The sequence below is a fragment of the Felis catus genome, chromosome D2, assembly GCF_018350175.1.
Source record: "Felis catus isolate Fca126 chromosome D2, F.catus_Fca126_mat1.0, whole genome shotgun sequence".
Lineage (NCBI taxonomy): Eukaryota > Metazoa > Chordata > Mammalia > Carnivora > Felidae > Felis > Felis catus.
The window spans coordinates 77,718,300-77,740,892 of NC_058378.1; the positions used below are offsets into that span (position 1 = coordinate 77,718,300).

Below are 22,593 nucleotides of genomic sequence, written 5' to 3' on the forward strand. Positions count from 1 at the left end.
GCTGTCATAGATTGAAATTCAAGGAAATTCCAAAGTTAAAGCTAAAACGGGGGTGGGAGTGGGGGTGGTAAATACATTTCCTGTTCTATTTCTATTAAAAATAACTGCTTCTTTTGGAATAAGAGGCATCCAATTTTGGGTTTTGGTCAATAGAATGAACAGGTATTCTTTTCACTTGCATGCTTTAGACCATAATTTGAAGAACATTATCCTATTGATCTAATTTTCTAGCCTGTAGATGACTCAAAAAATAAACTGTATGGAGACTATCTTAGTGTAGCAAAATGTATTAATCAAAAGTCGACCTAAGAATTCCATTCATTTTGCTAACCAGAGGTTAAAAACATCTTGCTATCATTTCTTACCAAATGAGTGACACAGGTATGTAAAACGCATATAAAAAGGGTGTCTGGAATAGTCTGATTTCACAATCGTTAACAATTTCAGCAAGGATACTTTAAAACAGACGAACATCCTTTACTTCTAATGAAAACACAGCCAAGAACACTAAGACTTTCCCTTAAGGTGTAACTAGTTAAAAACCTGGTTTTTTTTTTAAAGAAATGTTTGTTTGTTTATTTATTTATTTATTGAGAGAGAGAGAGAGAGAGAGAGAGAGAGACAGAGACAGAGACAGAGAGAGAGAGAGAGAGAGAGCAAGCACATGTGTGCAAGAGCTGGGGAGAGGCAGAGAGAAAGAGAATCCGAAGCAGGCTCTGCGATGTCAGTGCAGAGCCCAATGGGGGACTCAAATTCATAAAATGCGAGATCATGACCTGAGCTGAAATCAAGAGTCGGGCGCTTAACTGACTGAGCCACCCAGGTGTCCCTAAAAACCTGGATCTTTATTTTTTTTAATGCTTACTTATTTTTGAGACCGAGAGAGAGGGAGACACAGAATCCAAAGCAGGCTCCAGGCTGTCAGCACAGAGACCGATGTGGGGCTCAAACTCATCAACCACAAGATCATGACCTGAGCCGAAGTCGGACGCTCAACCAACTGAGCCACCCAGGCGCCCCCAAAACCTGGATCTTTAAAGGTAAAATCTACATTAGGTAGATGGAGGAAAAACAAACAAACAAACAAAAACGGTTCTAGCAAGCCCTGGCACTCGACCGCTTTTTGTAATTTTTTTTTGAGATGCAATGCACATACCATAAAATTCACCTTTTTAAGGTGTACAGTTCCTTGTGCTTCGTGTATTTTGCAAGGTTGTGCAATCAACACCACTACCTAATCCCATAACATTTTTATCATTCTTTAAAAAAAGAAAAAAAGCTCTCTTCCCATTAGCAGTCCCTTCTCTCTCACTAAGGCCCTGGTAACCATTAACTCTACTGGCAATCCGTTTTAAAATGGGGAGTATTTGTTTACGCTGCCACACTTCTGTTAGAGGCAGAGCAAAACCCAAAGCCACAGCACTGCCTACGAGGCCCTAAGTGATGTGGCCCACGTTACCCTTCCAGCTTGTCTTCTACGCCTTTTTCCTTCCTTCGTCATTCCACTCTGGCTGCACTGGCTTCCTGGTTGCTCCCAGCACACATCAAGCCTGCTCCCACCCCAGGCTTCTGGCTGTTTTCTCTGCTGGTCTGCTGGTCTGCAGTCCCAAGACTGTCATCCACTTTAAGTTTTTGCTCCAGTGCCACCTTCTCAATGAAGCCCACCTCTCCCTCCTATTTTCTTCCGTAGGACTTGCCGCCTTTTAACATTCTTCCTCCTACTTACTTGTTAGATCCATAGGAAACTCCTTGCAGGGTCAGGAGTTTTAGTCTGATTTTTTCACTGACGTATCCCCAAACCTACTCATCAGCTGATTGCTGGCTGGATGAATGCAGGACACTCGGCCCGGAGGCCTTTTCTACTTCCTTCTCTGAACACAGACGTCACTTTAAATACGCCCTTCTTACACACAGGAATCGACCAGTGTCTGCTCAACTTGTGTTTATGAGGCAGCTTCACTGCATTTTTACTGTGCAGAAACAGTTCCCAACCTTTAGGAGTTCTGTGAATTACCACTGGATACTAAAAAGTACATGATCACGACAGGATCTAGAAGAGTCACTGAAATCTAAAAGGCGGTTGTCATACTTGAGAACGTCAGAAACTACTAGTTCGCGTCCATTTAGCTTTTTCCCCCTCAGAGCTGAAAATATTGCTTCCCTTATTTTACTGGTATACACTGTCTTTTTAAAAAAAATGCATAGCTTGTTAAGTTTCATGGAAAAAGGAGGGGGAGACATGACCTGAGAAAAGACCTCCTCGTCTGTGCAGAGTTCAGTAGTGTCACTCTGGTGATGACAAGAACATGAACAATGTCGGGGCGCCTGGGTGGCTCAGTCGGTTGAGCGTCCGACTTCAGCTCAGGTCATGATCTCACAGCTCGTGAGTTCGAGCCCCGCGTCGGGCCCTGTGCTGACAGCCTGGAGCCTGCTTCAGATTCTGTGTCCCCCTCTCTCTCTGCCCCTAACCCATTCGCATTCTGTCTCTCTCTCAAAAATAAAAATAAACATTAAAAAAAATTTTTTTAAAGAACATGAACAACAAGCTCCCCCAGCGTTTAAGCACAGTCTCCGTAATGACTCTGCACATCCCAGGAGCTAAATCTCCGAATAAATTACAAAGGTAATGAAAACAGATGCTGTTTCTACCGCGCAGATGAAACAGGAAGGTCCTGTAATGGTAGCAATGAACTCAGACCTAGACTCCTGATCCCCTTTCTCTTTCTATACCTAAATGCTAAGATATTCGCAATTGTTAAAAAGTATTTTCTCTCTTTTCGTATTTACTTTTGAGAGAGACAGAGCATGAGTGGGGAAGGGGCACGGAGCAAGGGAGACACAGAATCCAAAGCAGGCTCCAGGCTCCGAGCTGTCAGCACAGAGCCTGACATGGGATGGGGCTCGAATTCATGAACCATGAGATCATGACCCGAGTCGAGGTCGGAGGCTTAACCGACTGAGCCACCCAGGCGCCCCAAAAGTATTTTCAAAATAACTTCCCAAAACCTTAAAATCACAACTGAGTCCAATATGAACAGGACTCTGCTTGTCATCAACGATGGAAAGATGGAATGAGCCTCGCGAGGCACTCATGATCAGCTGGGGAAAAGGGAGGCATGGGATCCCGTGACTTGTGTAGCCAGGGGCAAACGCAGGGTGGTAGGTACAAGGTGCCATGGAAGGACAAAGAGCTGCAATGTGGCTGTGATACTTGGCACAGCAACAAGGACTATAAACAAGCTGCTGGTCAAACACAAGGCGGAGACAACCAGCTTTCTTGGGAGACTCCTCAGAAGAGGTCCCTTCTGTAGCATGTCCAAGTCTGAGCGGTACCATGTTTGGAAAAAAAGTCAGTCACTTACCGAAAGCAAAAACAGACCCAAGACCCACATGGCTGTCTCCTTCCTGAGCTCCCAAATACATGTCCGTCAAAATTTCACCAGATAGGAAATGTGACGGGAAACCGTTTTGGTTCCACAGATTAGTACGTGGTCCTGGGTCTGTGGCTTGTGGATGCTTCAAAAATCAATGTCTCTTCAGCTTTACACTCAAAATGTTCGGTTAGTTATAAAGATCAATTCCATCTTTTCTCTGAACGAATGCCAGTTTCCATAAATTCAAATTTATTACCAGCGTACATCTTTCTTAATATGGAATGACATATTCGAAGTAACTTTCAAGCTCATGTATGGATCCTAATGTAACTTAGTATTATCTAGAGAAATATTATGAAATTGACAGCTTCAAAATAACATTCGGGTTTATCTTATTACACCTTAGATTCCTACAGAAGGACTTCTTACAATTGAATGTACAACTGATCAAAAATAAAAGCTTATTGCTAACCACCCCTTTTAAATAAATGTGGGGTATTAAAAGGTATACTCTTTGATTATAGCAAATCCAGAAATACATTATTTTCTTTTAAAGGGCTCCAACATCTTTCAGAAGCCTTTTCACTTCACCTTTATAAGACGACATATATGAACCTCTATGCATTCAGGACTACATGTTTGCAAATCTGACATATAAGAATTCTCTTTGCATGTTACATGGTCTTTGTACGAATTTAAACAACATGCAAATGAGAAATTATTTCTTTAATTAAAGTTAAAGGAATCGAGACTGTTATTTTTCTCAGAAAAAAAAAATCAGAGAAAAGTAAAGAAATGCTTTCATATGATATTCACCCAAGTTAGCATTCTTGGCTTTTAATTGGAAACATCTGGGGATGGGCTTGGCAGATTGCAATAAAATTGAAGTTACCAATTCACACCCTGCCATTTTGAGGGTATTTTGTTTTTACAGTTTTCAAATTAAAACCAAACGGACTTTCCTTTGAACTCTGGTCCTGAAGCAAAGATCTTTATGAGATTTCACTCTCAAAAATACTTTATAAATATTTTGAAAAATACGAAGGATTTTGCAAGTATTTGAGGAGAGGATAAACCAGCAGAGTTTATTTTAAAAGTTCAAGTTAAATTAAAATGTAAGAACACTAAAAAGGCAGTATTACTTACACATACACACACACACACACACACACACACACACACACACACACACACAGTAAACCCTAGTAGCACTGAACAAAGAAGAAATAAGTTATCAGACATTTAAGTCTTTTTATCAGGTAGAGGTGATATCAGTATCCTATGTTTCTACAATAAACCTATTTATTTTACTAAAACCAACTGCTTAAAGAGAAGCTCTAACACTACATAAACAAAAATAGCTCAAAATAATCCATTAGAGTGGGCTGTACCTACACAGAAAACGAGTAAGAACAAGGGCTTATTAAATCCAGTCTTTTCCCTGAAAGACAACACCAATGCAATCCCATCCACAAAGCACTACAGCAGACCCCTTGCTCCCTGATTTCATTACATAAACAGAGATTGACTTTATCAGTCCCCAAGAGAGTGCTTGAGAAGTAACTCTAGCTGCTCTGTTTTCAGAAACTGTGTTTGGATTGTGCCACGCTCAGTTGGCGAGCTGAGCAGAGACCAGTGAAGACAAAGGGCCTAAACATCTGAATCCATTTGTGTTCTCTGAGTTCTGAGAGCCAACAGATGTACTCCATGTGCTGCTGGGCTAAGCTTTGAAAATTTAAAAATACATATTTTTCCCACTGACAAACAGAAAGTGATGGTATTCTGTGTTTCTTTAATTAAAATCCAAGAGTTTGCAAAGGCTCCAGGACTTACTTTAAAGCTTCCTTAAGACCGGGCTATTTATTTTACTATTAGTGAATAATAGAGAATAAAGATTCTAATTCAGTTTTAATCACAATCTTTGCTTTTATTTTGGAAACCCTGGGTTAATCTTTTTTCTTCTAGAAAATACAAAGAAGGCTTGTGAAGAAAAGATTCAGGGAGTCAACTTACAGCCCAAATTTAATTTCAAACTGAAGGGTCATAAGTTGAAAAGGATGAAGAAAAAAAGAGAATGAAAGACGAAGACAGAGAAAATAATAGAAGAGAAAACGAAAAGGTGAAATCCAAAGCTGCTTTAATTTCTCTTAAAGATCAAATATTCATGTGAATATCATGTATGTGTGTGTATATTAAATTTGGCCTTCACCATGCTAGGAAGAACAATCAGGATAGACGTTTGCTCTGTCGGGTTTCAGGCTGTTGCGTGAGAAGCGGCACTGAGAGTCACTGGTTCTGTCCCTACCGTAGGCGGAGATGTCCTTACCTGGACCACAGCGAGAGGGACTGATTTCAAGTTCTCCTGCTCTGAATCCATCCTCCTTCTGCCAACAGAGAGAACTGACTGTGTAAATGCCCCATTTAAAGCCCCTTAATGGCGCTCCAATATGTATAGCAAAGTAGGATAATCCTTTTTAAGGTATAAAAAAAAAAAAAAAAAAAAAAAGTCACAGGCCTTTATAAGATAGTATTGTAATTTTAGTTAAAGCAGATGAGAAATAACATAAGATAAAAAGCCACTACAAATTCATGAATGCTTTTAAATGAGTATGGATTTTACCAATGACAACAGGTCCTAAATGTGTTTGTTTGCACAAGGACAGTACTACACTCACGGGTGTACCAATCTACACCCACAACGTGTATACGGATGCACAGACTTCTTGCTCCCTGGTTTAGCGACATCACGCACCCTGAGTGAATGGCCCAAGATGTGCTTTCAGCCTACTTCCTTATCTGGGCACACTCACCGCAGGGTACTCACATCTAGGCACCAGGCGGACTACTCACTTGGGTCTAAATGCCTCCAGTGGACCTAAGTGCTGTCTACTCTTTCTCTGCCAAGCTCTCCTCGGACTCTGCTTCACCTCACCACCAACTGCTCTCACCCCCGGACAGAATCATCCCACATGCTCTCTTTCCTGCAAGTCAACGGGTTATTATTAAATGCCTACCATCTGCCAGCCTCTACGGTAAGGTCTTGGGCATGCCATGGTGAATAACAACACTCACGAGTTTCAGTTCTCAGGGAACTCCTAGTCTACAAAGGGAGAGGACCTTAAGAAAATAATCACACAGAAACATATCATTACAAAGTGTGGTAAACACTGTGAAGAAAAAGCACTCAGAGAGTACAACAGGGAGACCTAATTTAGACTGGGAGTGTCAGGGCTGGTGTCTTTAGCGGGTATCTGGGTTTGTACAGAAGTTTTTTCTAGAACTTAATACGAAGCTACTGGAGTGGTCTGTTTACGTGCTGTTTCTCTTACTTCTGCAACCTCCCACCTCCCTTCCCCAACCTCAACTTGGGAGTTTCCGGAGAGCTGGGAGTACATCATTTCTTTGCATTCCTTGTGCCTAGGCAGAATTCCTTATATGGACTGAGTTCTCAATAAATACATATTGAATATGTATTAAATTAAACTGAATGTGTCGAATTGTGTTTCTTAAAATAGGCAATCAGATCATTTTAAAACTAGAAGGGCTGTAGACCTCCCTAGTCAGTATCCAGTTTCATTTTAATATTTAAAAAGGGAAGGGGGACAGAGAAGTTAAGTGACTTAAGGCCAATGACTGGTAAAGGCAAGATCATAAGCTCAATCTTAATATTCTTTTTTCTGTTAAAATTCCCAAGGTAAAGCCAGACAGAAGTACGAACACCTACGGTGTGTCAGCAAAGTCCTATGTTCCTGTTTATGAAGATTTGCCTAATCAGAATCATTTAGAATCTGGACCCTTAGAAACACACAACCAGCAGTATTTTTTCAACATTCTTTAAGTTGATATGCCTTGAGTCAAACAAATGCTAACAGCAATTCACCACAAATACACAGCTTTAATAACGGCAGTAAGCTGTATCTGATTGATCGTGTCTCTAACTGAAGCTATTACTTTTTTCCAGTAAACATTTTTCAATGCCTGAAAACCTTAATCGTAAAAGTCTGTTTAATTACACCCCTGAGGGAAATAAGAAGTTAGCTATAACCTCATATTTATCCCCAGGGTGTGATCTTTGGTAATCATTCCTTTTTTTCTGCCTGATGGAAAATTCATCACAAATGACTTAAACGCCTCAAGTCTGAGGATAACCTTTCCCCTCCCCGCTGTAGCGGTAGGAGGGCTGGTAGAATTTACATCCTGTCCCCTTGGATGTCATCAGTATTCTGTGTGTCTGTGTAAGGAAGTACTTGGTAGAAGGTCAATGTGACAGCTGAAGTGCCCACACTTCAGCAAGCTCAGAACATGTCTGGTAGATTACTTCCTCCTTTTCTAAATGATCAGTTATAGAATTATGATGAACACAACGACTTTTAACTTAGTATTTGACGGGGTGAGCAAATCAAGTCCAGTCATAGAACTGTAGATAAGTTATTGTGAATAATTTCTTATGTCACAAACACCCAATAATCTTGGGTGCCAACTTGCGAACCCTCATGTCTGCATTTCTTCTAAGACATCCAGCCTAAAATATCACACTGGTCCAAACTCAACCATGTCACTAGAATAAAATTTAGAGCTATACAGCTCCCCAAGATCACAGCAATCATTAATGTCCTTATAAATGCTATAATTGTATCCATTTTTTTGCCCATTACAAAACCATCTATGCACCAAATACAAAAAAATCTTTATGACGTATTAAGAATTTTTCACATTTTCATGTAGGGTCTGAAAGTGTTATTTAGAACTCAATTTTATTTTATTGTTATTTTTTAAATTTCTTTTGATGTTTATTCACTTTTGAGAGAGAGGAAGAGACAGAGCACGAGTGGGGGAGGGGCAGAGAGAAGGGGAAACACAGAATCCGAAGCAAGCTCCAGGCTCCGAGCTCCGAGCTATCAGCACAGAGCCCGATGTGGAGTTCAAAACCACGAACTGTGAGATCATGACCTGAGCCAAAGTTGGACACTTAACCAACTGAGCCACCCAGGCACCCCTAGAATTCAATTTTAAAATATATGTATATAAAAGCAAAGTGTTCAATGGTTAAACCATTAAAAAAAAAGTTCCCCTACTTTCACTTTATACAAGAAATACATTATCCTAAAAATTTTTTTAATTTTTTTTTATATTTTTATTTTATTTTTGAGAGAGAGAGAGAAACAGAGTGTGAGTGAGGGAGGAGCAGAGAGAGAGAGGGAGACACAGAATCCGAAGCAGGCTCCAGGCTCTGAGCTGTCAGCACAGAGCCTGATGTGGGGCTCGAACTCACAAACTGTGAGATCATGACCTGAGCTGAAGTCAGATGCTCAACCGACTGAGCCACCCAGATGCCCCCATCCTAAAATTTTTAAGGAGCCAATCATCACCTCTCTACCCAGTAACAGTTTGGTGTAATCGAAACAGTATAATCATCTTGTCGGTTTACCATGTCAAAACTCTCTGGGACCAGAATAAAAATTAAAGCTGAAATCTACAATTTCCAGATGTGGGAAAGTATTATTTTGACAAGTTACTATTCGACAGAGCCTGGGATTATGATATTGGTATGGTTTTGAGCCTGAAAGTGTGAAGCACTGAGGATTGTTTAGAAGCTGTCAATCCACAGGCAGGCTCTAGGCTTCTGGGGACGCAGCCTCTGGGTAATACAACGTGGACCACAGCACAAACTCCAGCAATGATTCTTCTGTATCGGTATGAGCTCACAGGTATAGAGATACTTAAGGTGTTTCAATCCACTACAGTTATCCTTTCTGATGTTCAAACTGGCCATAGCTTGGCCAGTGAGAGTCAATTTCAGTTGGCCCCTGAGAGCTTCGGATATAATTCTAGTTGCTAATGATAATGTCTATGCCCGCTAATTTCATTTCATCCTCATAGAGACTGTTTATTCAAGTTTTCACTATCCTCAGACATCACTGTGCATTTCTGGGCTATAGATTCGACAATCTATCACTAAATGAATTAAGCTTTCATCCAATTATTTAACTGTAGTTTTGGGGAACAGTATAGTCTCTAAGCTTCCTTCCCATAACAGCATGAGGCACTTACAAGATGAATGCAAAGAATCACATAAGACAGAATTAAACGTCATCTTTCCAAAGCACTTTTAGTAAAATATCTACCCTTAACTGAAAGGCATATAAAAAAAAATGTCTAAAAACTAAATCAAATGCATTAGGAAAAAGGAAATTAATTATATTTTCAGATCAAATTTGGGTAAAAGAACTAAATAATTTTTTTCTTTGTATAACTTGAAGTCACCAGTTCTTAGTAAAAATTATGTCTGCATGTATAATTAAATAAATAATGTTGGCATTAGTAAAAATCATGACAATAAGCTAATCTTTACTGAGTGGTGACTATGGGCTGGGCACTACACCAGGCACTACACATACTGCCTCATTAATCCTTAAAATCATCCTATAAGGAGTAGTGATGATTATTCCCATTTTACAGATGGAGACACTGAGGCTTAGAAAGTCTGTACATACAATAAGACATGTAACCAAGATTTGAACTCAGCTCTTTGTCTTTGGAAACTTGACCTTAACTGCTTTCTCCTAATGAAATGGTAATTAATGTTTAAATTCTATTTAAAAATATATTTGTAGTCCAACTTTCAATAGTATTTCATTAACAAAACGCATGTTTAAATTGAAGATGTTTACAAACAACTGGAATTATGGAATTATGTTTTAAAAATCCTACTGTTCAGGAGCACCTGAGTGGCTCAGATGGTTAAGCATCCGACCTCGGCTCAGGTCATGATCTCACGGTTTGTGAGTTCAAGCCCCGCATGGGGCTCTCTGCTGTTAACACAGACCCACTTCAGAGCCTCTCTCCCCTCCACCCTGCCACTCCCCCACTCACGTGCACATACACTCTCTCTCTCTCAAAAATAAACATTTTTTTAAAAATTAAAAAAAAACTGGGGCGCCTGGGTGGCTCAGTCGGTTAAGCGTCCGACTTTGGCTCAGGTCATGATCTTGTGGTTCGTGAGTTCAAGCCCCGCATCGGGCTCTGTGCTGACAGCTCAGAGCCGGGAGCCTGTTTCAGATTCTGTGTCTCCCTCTCTCTCTCTGACCCTCCTCTGTTCATGCTCTGTCTCTCTCTGTCTCAAAAATAAATAAACATTAAAAAAAAAATTTGTTTAATTAAAAAAACTAAATCCCAGCGTGCCTGGGTGGCTCAGTCAGTTGAGCATCTGACTTCAGCTCAGGGCATGATCTCACGGCTCATGAGTTCAAGCTCTGAGTCGGGCTCTGTGCTGACAGCTCGGAGCCTGGAGGTTGCTTCGGATTCTGTGTCTCCCTCTCTCTCTGCCCCTAGCCCACTCACATTCTGTCTCTGTCTGTCTCAAAAATAAGTAAACATTAAGAAAATTAAAAAAGAAAAAACTAAACTAAATCCTACTGATCATAAGAAATTGTGAAAAAGATTCTACCCCTGGGTAAAAGGTTGGGGGAACAGGATACCCATAGTCTCTATGACCCCACAGATTACTCATGAACTGCAAAGGGGAAAAAGCAGCTCTACAGACAGACGGACGTGTGATATCCTGAGACTGACACAGCATCACCTCAGTAGTATTCGCACTAAAAAGTTTTACCTGAATAAAATTATGAAGAAATAATGACAAATCCAAATTAAGAGACATTTACGAGACACAACTCTTCAAAAATGTCAATGTTGTAAAAGCAACAACAACAAAAAAAAGCAAAGTTACAGTTCTAGAGTAAATGATACTTAAAAAAAAAAAACAGGGACGCCTGGGGGGCTCAGTCAGTTAGCGTCTGACTCTTGGTTTTGGCTCAGGTCATGATCTCATGGTTTGGGAGTTCAAGCCAGGCATCGGGCTCTGTGGCTTTTAATTTTCTCCCTCTCTCTCCGCCCCTCCCCTGTTCACTCACATGCTCTCTCTCTCAAAATAAACTTAAAAAAAAAAAACAACCCATAAAATGAAATGAAATCTATAGTCTTTAATAAGATCCCTGATTGAGAGAAAGAAAGAGTATTATTGGGACAACCGGGAAATGTGAATATTAATTTCACATTTGATTGTATTGTTTCAAGAATATTAAATTTCTTGAGCATGATCACGGTACATGGTTTAGTACAAGAGTATCCTTGTCCTTAGGAAACCCGTGCTGAAACACTTAGGATGAATCTAACTGATCTCTGAAACTAACTTTAACATAGCTTAGCAGAATTACACATACACATGGAAAATTATATATGTATACAAAGAGATGAAGTGGTAAGATGTTGATCACTGGTGGCTCCAGGTGACGGTGTCTAGGTGTTTACCGTACTGTTCTTTCAACTTTTCTGTAGGTGTGAAGTTTTCAAAATTTGGAGGGAAAATCAGATTCGATAAATACATACTTTTCTCTACCATGCATCTGTGCACACTCCACGGCATTCTGTCCCTTTCTTGTAGAACCAACCACATTTGATCTCGCAGGATCGTTTTGCAAGTGTTTACTCTGTCAAAAAGCTACGTGCAGACAGGGCCTAGATCTACCTCATCAGGACCAGCGGAGTGACTTACTCACTGAAGATCTTCAAAATGCCTCATTCAAAGCAGGTCTAGTAAACGTGGGCTGAATTAAACACTTGTTTCTTCTGAGATATTACCATATGGGTGATGATAAATAGTTTTCTACAGTATTAAAAAGGACCCACAACAGAAGTATTTCATGGCTGATAAACTGTACTATATAATCCCTAAACTCAGAATCATTTGAAAACTATTAAATAGCTGAAAAGTTAAATTAAAAAAAGTACACAAAGGTGATCAATCACCACTGTTTAGTCTGTAAACCACTCTGGAATAACTCATGGTTATTATGTCATATAGTGTTCTTTTAAAATTATATAGGTAAATTATGTAGGTATTTTAAAATTTGTATCCCAAATTGGGAATATGTGTTCTAGAGGCACCAGGGTAAATTTATCATTGAACTTCACATAGCAAACTGTCCTGACAAGTGGGTTTTGTGATGACAGGAGAACAGCTATCAGGTGCTAGATGATGAGGATGACCATGACGTTCACTTCAATGCTTACAGGCTGGATCATCAGGACCATAAAATAAAAGCAGGGCAGTGGCATACTGTAAAGTAGGGGTCAGCAAATCATGGCCATGGGCCCAAACTGGCCTGCTGCTCATTTACATATGGCCCACAACCTAAGAATGATTCTTACATTTTTAATGGTTGAAAATAAATCAAAAGAAAAATACTACTTTATGACAGATGAAAATTATATGACATCCGACTTTCAATGTCCATAAATTAAGTTTTACTAGAGCACAGCCATGCCCATTTGTTTATGTATTTTTTATGGCTGCTTTTGCTACAAAGGCAGACCATATGGCCTGTAAACCTAAAATATTTACTATCTGGCCCTTTATAGAATAAATGCCAGAGACAGAAATTTCAATATCCAGTAGACATCAAGGACCCATGGGTATGTTTATCCTGTGATATTCATGAAGTGCAATGTTTTTGTGTGCTTTTCTATATGTGTCGTATGCCTCAATAAAAAGGCTTCTTAAAAAAATCCTATTATAGCGAATTTAAGGGTGTATGAAAGAGGTAACATTCCCATGTTTCCAAAATTAAACATATAAGACAGTGACTTTCTAAAGGTGCTGTCAGAACCAAGGTTTGATCTCCAGACTATGGATGAGCAGATATGGAAACTACAGAGATCAACCTGAACAAGTCATTTAAAGACAGTTCCAGAAACTAAAAGCAACCTAGGCAAGGAGGCAGTAACAGCAGGACCCAACTCGAGGAGCAGACACACGGACATAGGTTGGGGTTTAACAGTAAGACTCTAGGACCTAGCAGGACTAGAAGAGTGAGGAGAATTAATACGGTTTTAACACTTAAACGGCCACTATGAAAGTGCACAAGCCCAAAGCCATATCCAACTACTCTCTAATCTTACTCACTCGCCAAGACTGAAGGCTTGTGAACTCTATGGCAATACCCACTGGTTAGACCTACTTAATCACAATTTGCTTATCTTCAATTATAAATAGTACAGAACAATTTACAGTAAACGCCACCACACCCAAAGTGAGCAGGAGTAGTGGCAGATTAACTGAAAATGCCCTTACAGTGTGTATGGAGGAAAATGCACATAAACACGCATACCTTCAACACTTTACTGCATACATCAGCCATTCTTTGATTTAGGATCAAGCCCTTTCTTCGGGAGGCATCACTGTGACTTTCAGTCACTGGTTCTTTAAAATACAGTGAGAACTTACAGGTTAGGAAGTGAGAATCTTTCCAGATTTTTATGGATTTTTTTTTTTTTTTTTACTGGAAACACTTTTAGTTATCCACAACTAATTTGGCAGTATTTTTTTTTTATGATTCATCTTTGAATCTATCTAAAGTGCTCAAATTAAGTTTAATGCAAATAACTACTTTTTAAAACACCGTTCAATGGTTTAATTAATATTCAAGTGAGTTATATCGTTACAATAACAAGTAAAATTGGCATTAAAAAACTGACAAAACGGACATGCACGTGTACCGAAGCGTAGCGTGCCAGCCATCAGCATTAGACCGCCACGGGCTTCACTGGGTAAGTTTTATGGAGGGAATGGAAGGCATCAACAGATAAAATGAACACATAAATCACAGATTCAAGGCACTGGCCAGGGAGAAGCAAGCCAGAGCCGGGGCTATTAAACCAGGGAACAACACTGCCCTAGACACACAGTGACAGTGTTCTTAGGTTCCGTGGGCAGAGGGAAAGAGCTGAAAAGGTGCGTCTGCAGGAAGATTCGGTGACCCTTCTTAGGGGTGGAAAGGAAAAAGCGGAACAAAGTCGGGACAGAGCCAATGCTTCACTGTTGATGGCCTGAGAGGAAATACAGCTAAAGAAGGGGAAAAAAAAGGAACAAAAATGGCAAAAGACAATTATGTACTTTCATATTGTTTGACGTGTTCCTCATTTTCCTGTCAGAATGTCCTCTTAAGAGAAATAAATTTTAAAAGAGAACTTTTATTTGCCTTATTACAAAGAGGGCTGACATCACTGAGCTATTCCATTTTCCTTACAATCCTCTCGAGAACTTGCAAACTAAGGCTGGAAGTACTGAAGGCACAAAAGCCACCTGTAGTGCTTTAACTTGAAATTAAAGTAGCCGCAAGAGATCAGCACTACTGACTCCTAAAAGGTAGTACAGAACGTACCAGTGCCTAAATAGATCCAGAGAATGGTGGGAATGGGGACACTAGCTTACATTTTATCAATTCACAAAAAGAACTGATGGCAATCAAATCAAATTTTAACGTAACAACTTAAGAGGAACAGAAAAATTAAAATAGAAAATCAACTGGTTTATGTCTCCTGAAACAGAAGTATCCTCCGTCATATGCCAGCGTATGTTTACAAACCTGATTTTAAGCAGCTTCCGGTACATGGCCTTCTTCTACTCTCCACGGAAGAACATTTCCCCAAGGAAGAGACACACTGTGGATGGAATCCTTACTGAATGTGCACAAGAACTAATTCTGCGATAATGTCTCAAAAGGAAACATGCAAGATGTCTGCCATGCCTTACTTGTAACAAAACAAGTGGAATGAACTAAAATGTATGCTCAGTAAATTACGGCACCTTATTACGACACTTGCAGTCACCTAAAATCGGGGGTATACAAAAAAAGGTTTAAGGAGAATGGGACAACACTCGTGAAACCAGTGAGAAAAAGGTGGAAAAGAAAATTGCGCGTATCACCTAATAACCATGCGGGAGAAAGACAGTCTGCGTATTTACCAAAGCCTAAGGACACACAGCAAAATGTCACCAGCGATGAGCTCTGGGTGAGAGAACCGCAAGCAACTTTTATTTTTAATACTCCCTTTATTCCCTTTTCCACAAGAGGAATTACTTTTAAAATTAAAAAAAAAAAAAAAGAAAAAAGAAAGAATGAGAATGGAAAGGGGAAGAGCACATAGAAGAAAGCAGGAAATAATCATTTCAAGGAAGGGGATTCTGGAACTGCACAAGCCACTGTACTCAGTCACCTTTATAATCCTCGCAGCCCCAGAAGTGAGAAAAAATGCCAGCAGTTAAGGAGAGCTGAGAGGTCTTCTCAGAAATGTTTACACATTTTACCTGGGAAAGCAGGTCTGGACTTCAAGCAAGTCCACAATATTCAATAAAATGCAGGAGCCCCTCCACCTCTTGGAGCTGGTAACCCACAACATCATTTTCCCTGTCAAGTGGGAAGCCGAAGACGCACACGCACACTCACACTCACAGCCCAGTGGCCACCACTGATACAGTGTCCAGAGGCTTCAACTGGCCAAGCACACCACCAAAAATAACCACTAAGTCCGCACACACGGGTCTATGATGACAACTGCGTCACCATCCATCGTAAGACACACCCAAGACTTTAAAATAAAAATGAGGGGAAGAAAAATGCAGGTCTTGGGAGGGTTGAGATACGGACTCAGAGGACCCGTGGCCACTCAGAGCGCTTTCAAAACCTACGCAGAAGCCTTCACATTGGAAATGTGCTGCGAGGGCAGTCGCAGAGGACAGAAGGCCGCGGCTCTGGCCTACGTGTGCCCGAGTGCGAGTTCTCCGGCACTAACTAGCTGTCCGTCCACCGGCCCTCTGTGTCCCGGGCTGCTCATCTATGAGATGGTGACAATGCAAACACCTGTGTCTAGGAATCAACTGTGTGAGTAACTACACAACACTTATTTATGTAGGGGGCGCCCGGGTGGCTCAGTCAGTTGAGCATCCGACCAGCTCAGGTCATGATCTCACAGTGTGCGGGTTTGAGCCCCATTATCAGGCTCTCTGCTGTCAGTACGGAGCCCACTTCAGATCCTCTGTCCCCCTCTCTCTGCCCCCCCCCCCAAAATAAAGAAACTTAAAATTCTTTAAACATGAAAAAAATCACATAATATAATCAACTTACTTTCAAGTAAAAAAACAAAAGTTAAAAAAAATAGTATGTATTATGTACGTGTAAATTATATAACCACACACATTCAGGTATCTGTGTGTACATGGTGGGGGGGCGGGGAGAACAGGATAGCAGATGGAGTAAAATGTTACCAATAAGTGAATCTGAGAGAAGGGTATGAGGATATCCTTTGTATCACTTTTATTCTTGCACCTTTTCTCGAAGTTAGAAAATATTTCCAAATAATTAAATAAAAACAAGGTCTACCATTTGACTGTTAATTGTAACAATAAGGCAGTGGGCCCTCTGGTCTTCCCATCTCACCGAGAATACTACGTGAGGGCCTGGGGCGACATCTGCAAGTGGCAAGGTGTCCAAAGTGGAAGTGGATTAACAAAACTATGCTCCCAAAACAGGTAAAACTGCCTGAGTCTCATCTAAGGCTCACCAACTCTACTACTCGGACCTCAACAAAGGACTGAACAAAGCTTTTGGCATGAGTTTATCAGACTTCAGCTGAATGAAAGCAATAAAAAGGGGCGCCTGGGTGGCTCAGTCGGTTGAGTGTCCGACCTCGGCTCAGGTCATGATCTCGCGGTTGGTGAGTTCGAGCCCCACACTGGGCTCGCTGCTGTCAGCGCAGAGCCTGCTTTGGATCCTCTGTCCCTCCGTCTCTGCCCCTCCCTCACTTACATTCTCTCTCTCTCAACAATAAATAAACATTTAAAAATAAAGTAATAAAAATACTCAGAATCTCTCTAGATCCTTCTTTCTAGGAATCAGTATGAAAAAAAATTGATCATTCTTATGCTGTTTTTTCTCCCTCGTGAGCCAAGAGCAGTGCAACTACAAGGTGCTGAACTAGGATACAGAACCCTGAATACAGAGAAGGCAGAAATGTCCCTTCTCTGAGCCTAATTCCAAATTCTTAACTTAAATATGTGGCTACAATCTACGTGACTCCATACTACTACCAGAGGCATTACAAGCACCCCCAGGACGTCCTTTGTAAGTTTTCCTCAGTTCACCCAAAAGTCACGGGAAATAAATCAAAAGATAAGAGAAAATAAACGGTAAGAAAAAAAGGGAAAAGGGATGCATCATTTTGCAGAGTCTCCTTCTAATACTTCTCATTTCTTGGCTCACCACGGTGGTCATGAGGCCCTTTAAAACTTTTTCCACCTCCAATTCAAAGAAATGCAGCTGGTTAGTTTCAATGAGTTATACATTTCTAATTTTCATTATTTCAACTTACTTTGTTCCCTAAGAATATTAGTGAAAAGCTTCACTGGGGAATTAGTGAAAAAAGAAAATACACATTCTCTACTGTTTGATTTTTTCTACACCAATGCCCTCTCCCTCGTTTCAATCCTTCACCCTAATTTGGTTTGAAAACCAAGTTGAAAATTTTGCCTGGCTTAGCCGCACATGTGGTCAGCGGCAACAAGCCCTGGAAAAATGGCTATTCAAACTAAGTTAAACTTGGTAGTTCCAGGTTCTAAAAGCAACTATTACATCACCCAGGAAAAACTATAAACTCATTAGCACCACCTCGGTCTCAGGGCTCATAGAGTTAGGCCAGGAGAGTTGAGACGGCCCTCTGTCTCTGAGGGATAAAGGTCCTTTATCTTCTGGGACGACAAAGATCTGTTTTGTCATCATTTTGTTTTTCAAAATTCTCAGGGAAAACAAAATCTCAACCTTAGTAATCTGTTCCAGTATTTTAAAACTTTAGATAATGTAATGTTCTCTACCATCTGCTCACATTCGTTTTTAAGTCTTTCTTTCTTTTCTTTCTCTCTCTCTCTCTCTTTCTTCCGTAGAATTTATCTCACTAAATACTACACCAAGCCCAGGCACAAACATGGTTAAATAACTACTCGTTTGAACTCCCCATCACAATCTTACCGACAACATCTCAGAAACAGAGGATAAAATGTTTCTCTGACCGGAAAGATTAAAGACTATTCACTGACATGGGTTTTATCTGGTCCTGTTCATACAGAATAATTTACCAGCTCTTTCCTGTCTTAGTCTCCATCTCAAACTTGGCTGGGCACATGGTTTATGTGGACACACCTATTAGGTACTGACCACAGCACGGAGCACCCAAGGAAACAGCACAGCTGTTGGCCTCTCTAAAGCATCCAGGCCGCTGGGAGACAAGTTTCTTAGTTTGGCACCTGGCCTTGAAGAAACAAAGAAATTCGCTCAGGTGATCCAGTAAGTGGCTGGTACTAATGGTGGAGGGGAACACAACATTTCAGGGAGGCACATCAGAAAATGAGGGCAGAAATCTTACCCATGTAGGGTCAGGCTCCAGACGATTCCAGGCTATCCAGGAAGAAGAGGAAATCCAGGCCAGATGAAGGCCTCATGGGTAACATCATAATTCAAGAACTGGCAAGCAGGTCCAAAAAGAGGTTATCTATGTCCCCTCAGCAGCAGGAGGCCCCAATCTGTATTTTCATCTGCTATTGGCCGACTCTGCTTCTCCTCCCCCTAATCTCGCCGCCCTCTCATCTTGGTATCTGTTGATTCACAGACCCCTTTGAAAACCAGATGAAAGAAATCTCAGGACTCTATCCTCAACATAAATGTGCACGTAGACAAAAGTTTGCCCACAATCCAAACTTTATGGACCTGTGCTTATGAAGCCTTAAACTCACTCTGAGCTTTTGCCATGCTGTCTCTAGGTGGCACTGTGTGGGACTATCCCTACTGAGTACTGATCCTCCCTATAATCTCAACCGAAACTTCTTCGAAGAGAGGATCTCACTGATTTGGTCCCCCACTACTCAGTGGGCAAAGCTTTACTGCCAAGTCCTACGTGACACTAATCCACCCTAGACTGACCACCTTGGCGTCAGGCACTCATGCCCAGTCCAATAGTGATTAAGATGGTAGTGTTTGATAGTCACTAGGCATGGCGGTCTAAACGCAAAGGCTGCATTTCTTTTGACAGAGTCTATAGGAATAGCAAGTTCCCTCAGAAAAGGGGTAGGGGCATGGCGGACATCTGAGCGCAATGGACTTCTCCACGCAGAACAAACATAATAGAAAAAAAAAATGGAGGATATTAAGTGCAAACCACCACATGGGTCCCAGATTAAATCATAAAAATTACAGGCATATATATATGTATATATATACCCATACACATACATATGACTAACGGTTGAAGGGATGCCAATAAAGAATGGTTAAGGTGGGATAAGGCAGACCATTGGAGTTTTACATTTATATTGTATTTTACAAGAAAGAAATGAACTCGAAGAAAGAATGAAAGAAGCACACCCCGGTGGACAAAGGTGTGTCTAAAGGCCAATGGTGAGGAATCAGGAAGAAAAAGGGAACCCCTGAAGACCAAGCAGAAGAATCTAGATTTAAGAGAACTGTGTGCAACACCACAGATTTTCTAGCAACATGGACTCGTGTGTAGTATAAATCATCCTTAAACGGCTCTGGGGTGACACTGGCACAGGATGGAAGGTGTGGAACAGTCCCCCAGCAGTGGTCATGGAGCTTCCTCTGCTTCTCAGTGTGGTCATTTTCTTTTCTTTTTTTTTTTTTTAATTAAAAAAAATTTTTTTGACATTTATTTTATTATTGAGAGACAGAGCATGAGCAGGGGAGGGGCAGAGAAAGGAGGAGACACAGAATCCGAAGGAGGTTCCAGGCTCTGAGCTGTCAGCACAGAGCCCAATGCGGGGCTCGAACTCACAAACCGTGAGATCATGACCTGAGCCGAAGTCGGACGCTTAACCGACTGAGCCACCCAGGTGCCCCTTTTTAACTTTTTTAAATGTGTATTTACTTTTGAGAGAGATACAGACAGAACCCAAGTGGGGGAGGGGCAGAGAGCGAGGGAGACACAGAATCTGGAACAGGCTCCAGGCTCCGAGCTGTCAGCACAGAGCCCGACACGGGGCTCAAACTCACGAACTGTGAGATCATGACCCGAGCCGAAGTTGGATGCTTAACTGACTGAGTCACCCAGGTGTCCCTCAGCATGGTCATTTTCAACGCACTGCTCTATACCCAAGATAATTATGCTACTCAAGATTGCTTCCCTTTGGCTAATACACAAACTCAGACTGCGAGGCTTTTGAAGTGTCACATACGAGAATCTTATCATTGCCTTATTTTTGCATATGAAGACCTAAGAACCAAGAGAACATCTGTAGGTACAAGAAGAAGATCTGTGCCGTGATGTAAAGTCCTGGCGGGGTGGGAACTGGTTTCATTCTAGCATCAACACTGAGGTAGAATACCCAGCAAGATAAACAGTAGTTGAACACGTAAAACATACGTGCTTCTCTAAGACACTTTAGTTCCAAACACGCTAGGCTGAAGCACATCAACACAGAACGTGCCAAACCTCAATCCCAGTAAAGCTGAAAACGAGCATAACCTCCTCTCTGACTACGTCGATGGCAACATCGTGCTTCCGCACTAAAAAAGATGAACTGAATATAGCTGCTAGGATAAGTTCACGTGGCTATTAGGCTGTTTTTTGTTTTTTGTTTCCTACAAAGCAAGGAAAACAGAATGACTTATAAATACTAAAGACAGACCCTACCATGCATATAAGAACTAGGAAAAGAAAGCATCACATTTTGGAATCTTTGGCCTTATTCGTTGTTGTTGCTGTTCCTCCTGAGAGACCTCAAGATTTGCCAGCTATATCTCATAGTACAGAAACATTAAATTACTTTGAAGTTGACATGAAGGCCACCCATAAACCCCCTAGAGAAAATTTAAGACAGTCCTGGAGCCATCAGTGAGTATATGGCTCCACAGGGTTAGGAATTAGAGACAAGAAACCTCTCTTTGGTGGGTCATACAGGATGGTTTGTCTCAAGACCGTTATGGTGAACCCCAAATTCATCCTTCTGACAGTTCCTTTCTGACAGCAACAGTCAAATTACCCGTGGTAATTCGGCAACAAGTGCTACAGACTTTAATGGCAAGTGGGTGGCCTTTAAACGGGGATTCCAAACCTTGGTAGGACGGAGAATTCTTTGGGCCAGAGGCTGTCATGTGTACAGCAGAACGTGTCGCAGCACCCTGGGCCTCTACTCACTAGATGCCAGTAGCACACGCACCCCTCCCCCGCTGTCCTAATTAAAAGGGTCTCTAGATATGGGGCAGGGCTGGGTGCAAAACTGCTCAACAGAGAACCACTGTTTAAGGGCAAGCAGCAACTGGAACTCTGGGTGGGAAGCCTCTCACTGCCCCACTCTAGCTAATATGTTCGATCATGAAGTGAGTGAATGTGAGTTAAAAATAGCGTTTAGACTATAAATTTACATAACACAATTATCAACACTAGCAAAGACTATACCGTATTGTTATCTCAAGGGCTTTACACACAATGAACTTTTTTCAATTAGATACATCTCTAAATCAACCTGTTTAAAAATAAACCTTTTGGGGCGCCTGGGTGGCTCAGTCGGTTGAGCATCCGACTTTGGCTCAGGCCATGATCTCACGGCTTGTGAGTTCGAGCCCCGTGTCAGGCTCTGTGCTGACAGCTCAGAGCCTGGAGCCTGCCTCAGATTCTGTGTCTCCCTCTCTCTCTGCCCCTCTCCTGCTCGTGCTCTGTCTCTCTCTGTCTCAAAAATAAATAAAACATTAAAAAAATAAAAATAAAAAAATTAGTAAATAAACCTTTTAATTCAAATATAACCCATATATAATATAATACAGGACTGCCACTTCAGAATTACAAAGTATTTGCAATGCTTTTCCAGTCTGAATAACCAACGCAAGAGTATCTTCACTGCTCACCTGACAGTTCAAACACAACTTTCTCATTACCTTAAAAGAAAACAATCTTTAATAAACTTACCCTTAATGAATATTGCTGAAATCAGAAAGAGATCTATCCTGTAGAAATGCCAAAGGATGCCACTTTATTTGGCATAGATACGTACTTTCCCTCTAACCAATAACCCAATTAAGTCATCGTTCTCACATTGCCATCCGTCCATCTGTCCAAAGATTTACTGAACATTTACTATAAATCAGGGATCGCTGCTAAAATTGAATAATACACGAGCTCAAACGCCTCCTCCTGAGACGTGTAGAGGCTAAAGAAACAGACAGATGGGAACACAGGGATTTATAATACAATACAGTCCGGCAAGGTTTCGGAGCGGGAGCAAACCGGAGACGAATCGTGTCGAGTGAAAGGAGCAAGCACTGTTTTAATATGCTGGCACAGAGAAGGTACTTTAAAAGCGTGACACGGAAACCAGAAG

The 22,593-nt window shown here is 41.1% G+C and overlaps 1 protein-coding gene across 17 annotated transcripts in view; it reads right to left on the minus strand.

Moving 5' to 3' along the window:
* Positions 1-22,593, minus strand: part of ATE1 (arginyltransferase 1) — a 154,480-nt gene that overhangs the window by 43,583 nt on the left and 88,304 nt on the right. Inside the window, exon 12 of one of the 17 annotated variants that reach the window (XR_006587390.1) lies at positions 5,701-5,758. The exons of the other annotated variants lie outside the window; for them this stretch is intronic. The gene's annotated coding sequence lies outside the window, so the exon portion shown is untranslated. The remainder of the gene's footprint in view (positions 1-5,700; positions 5,759-22,593) is intronic. 17 annotated transcript variants of the gene reach the window in all.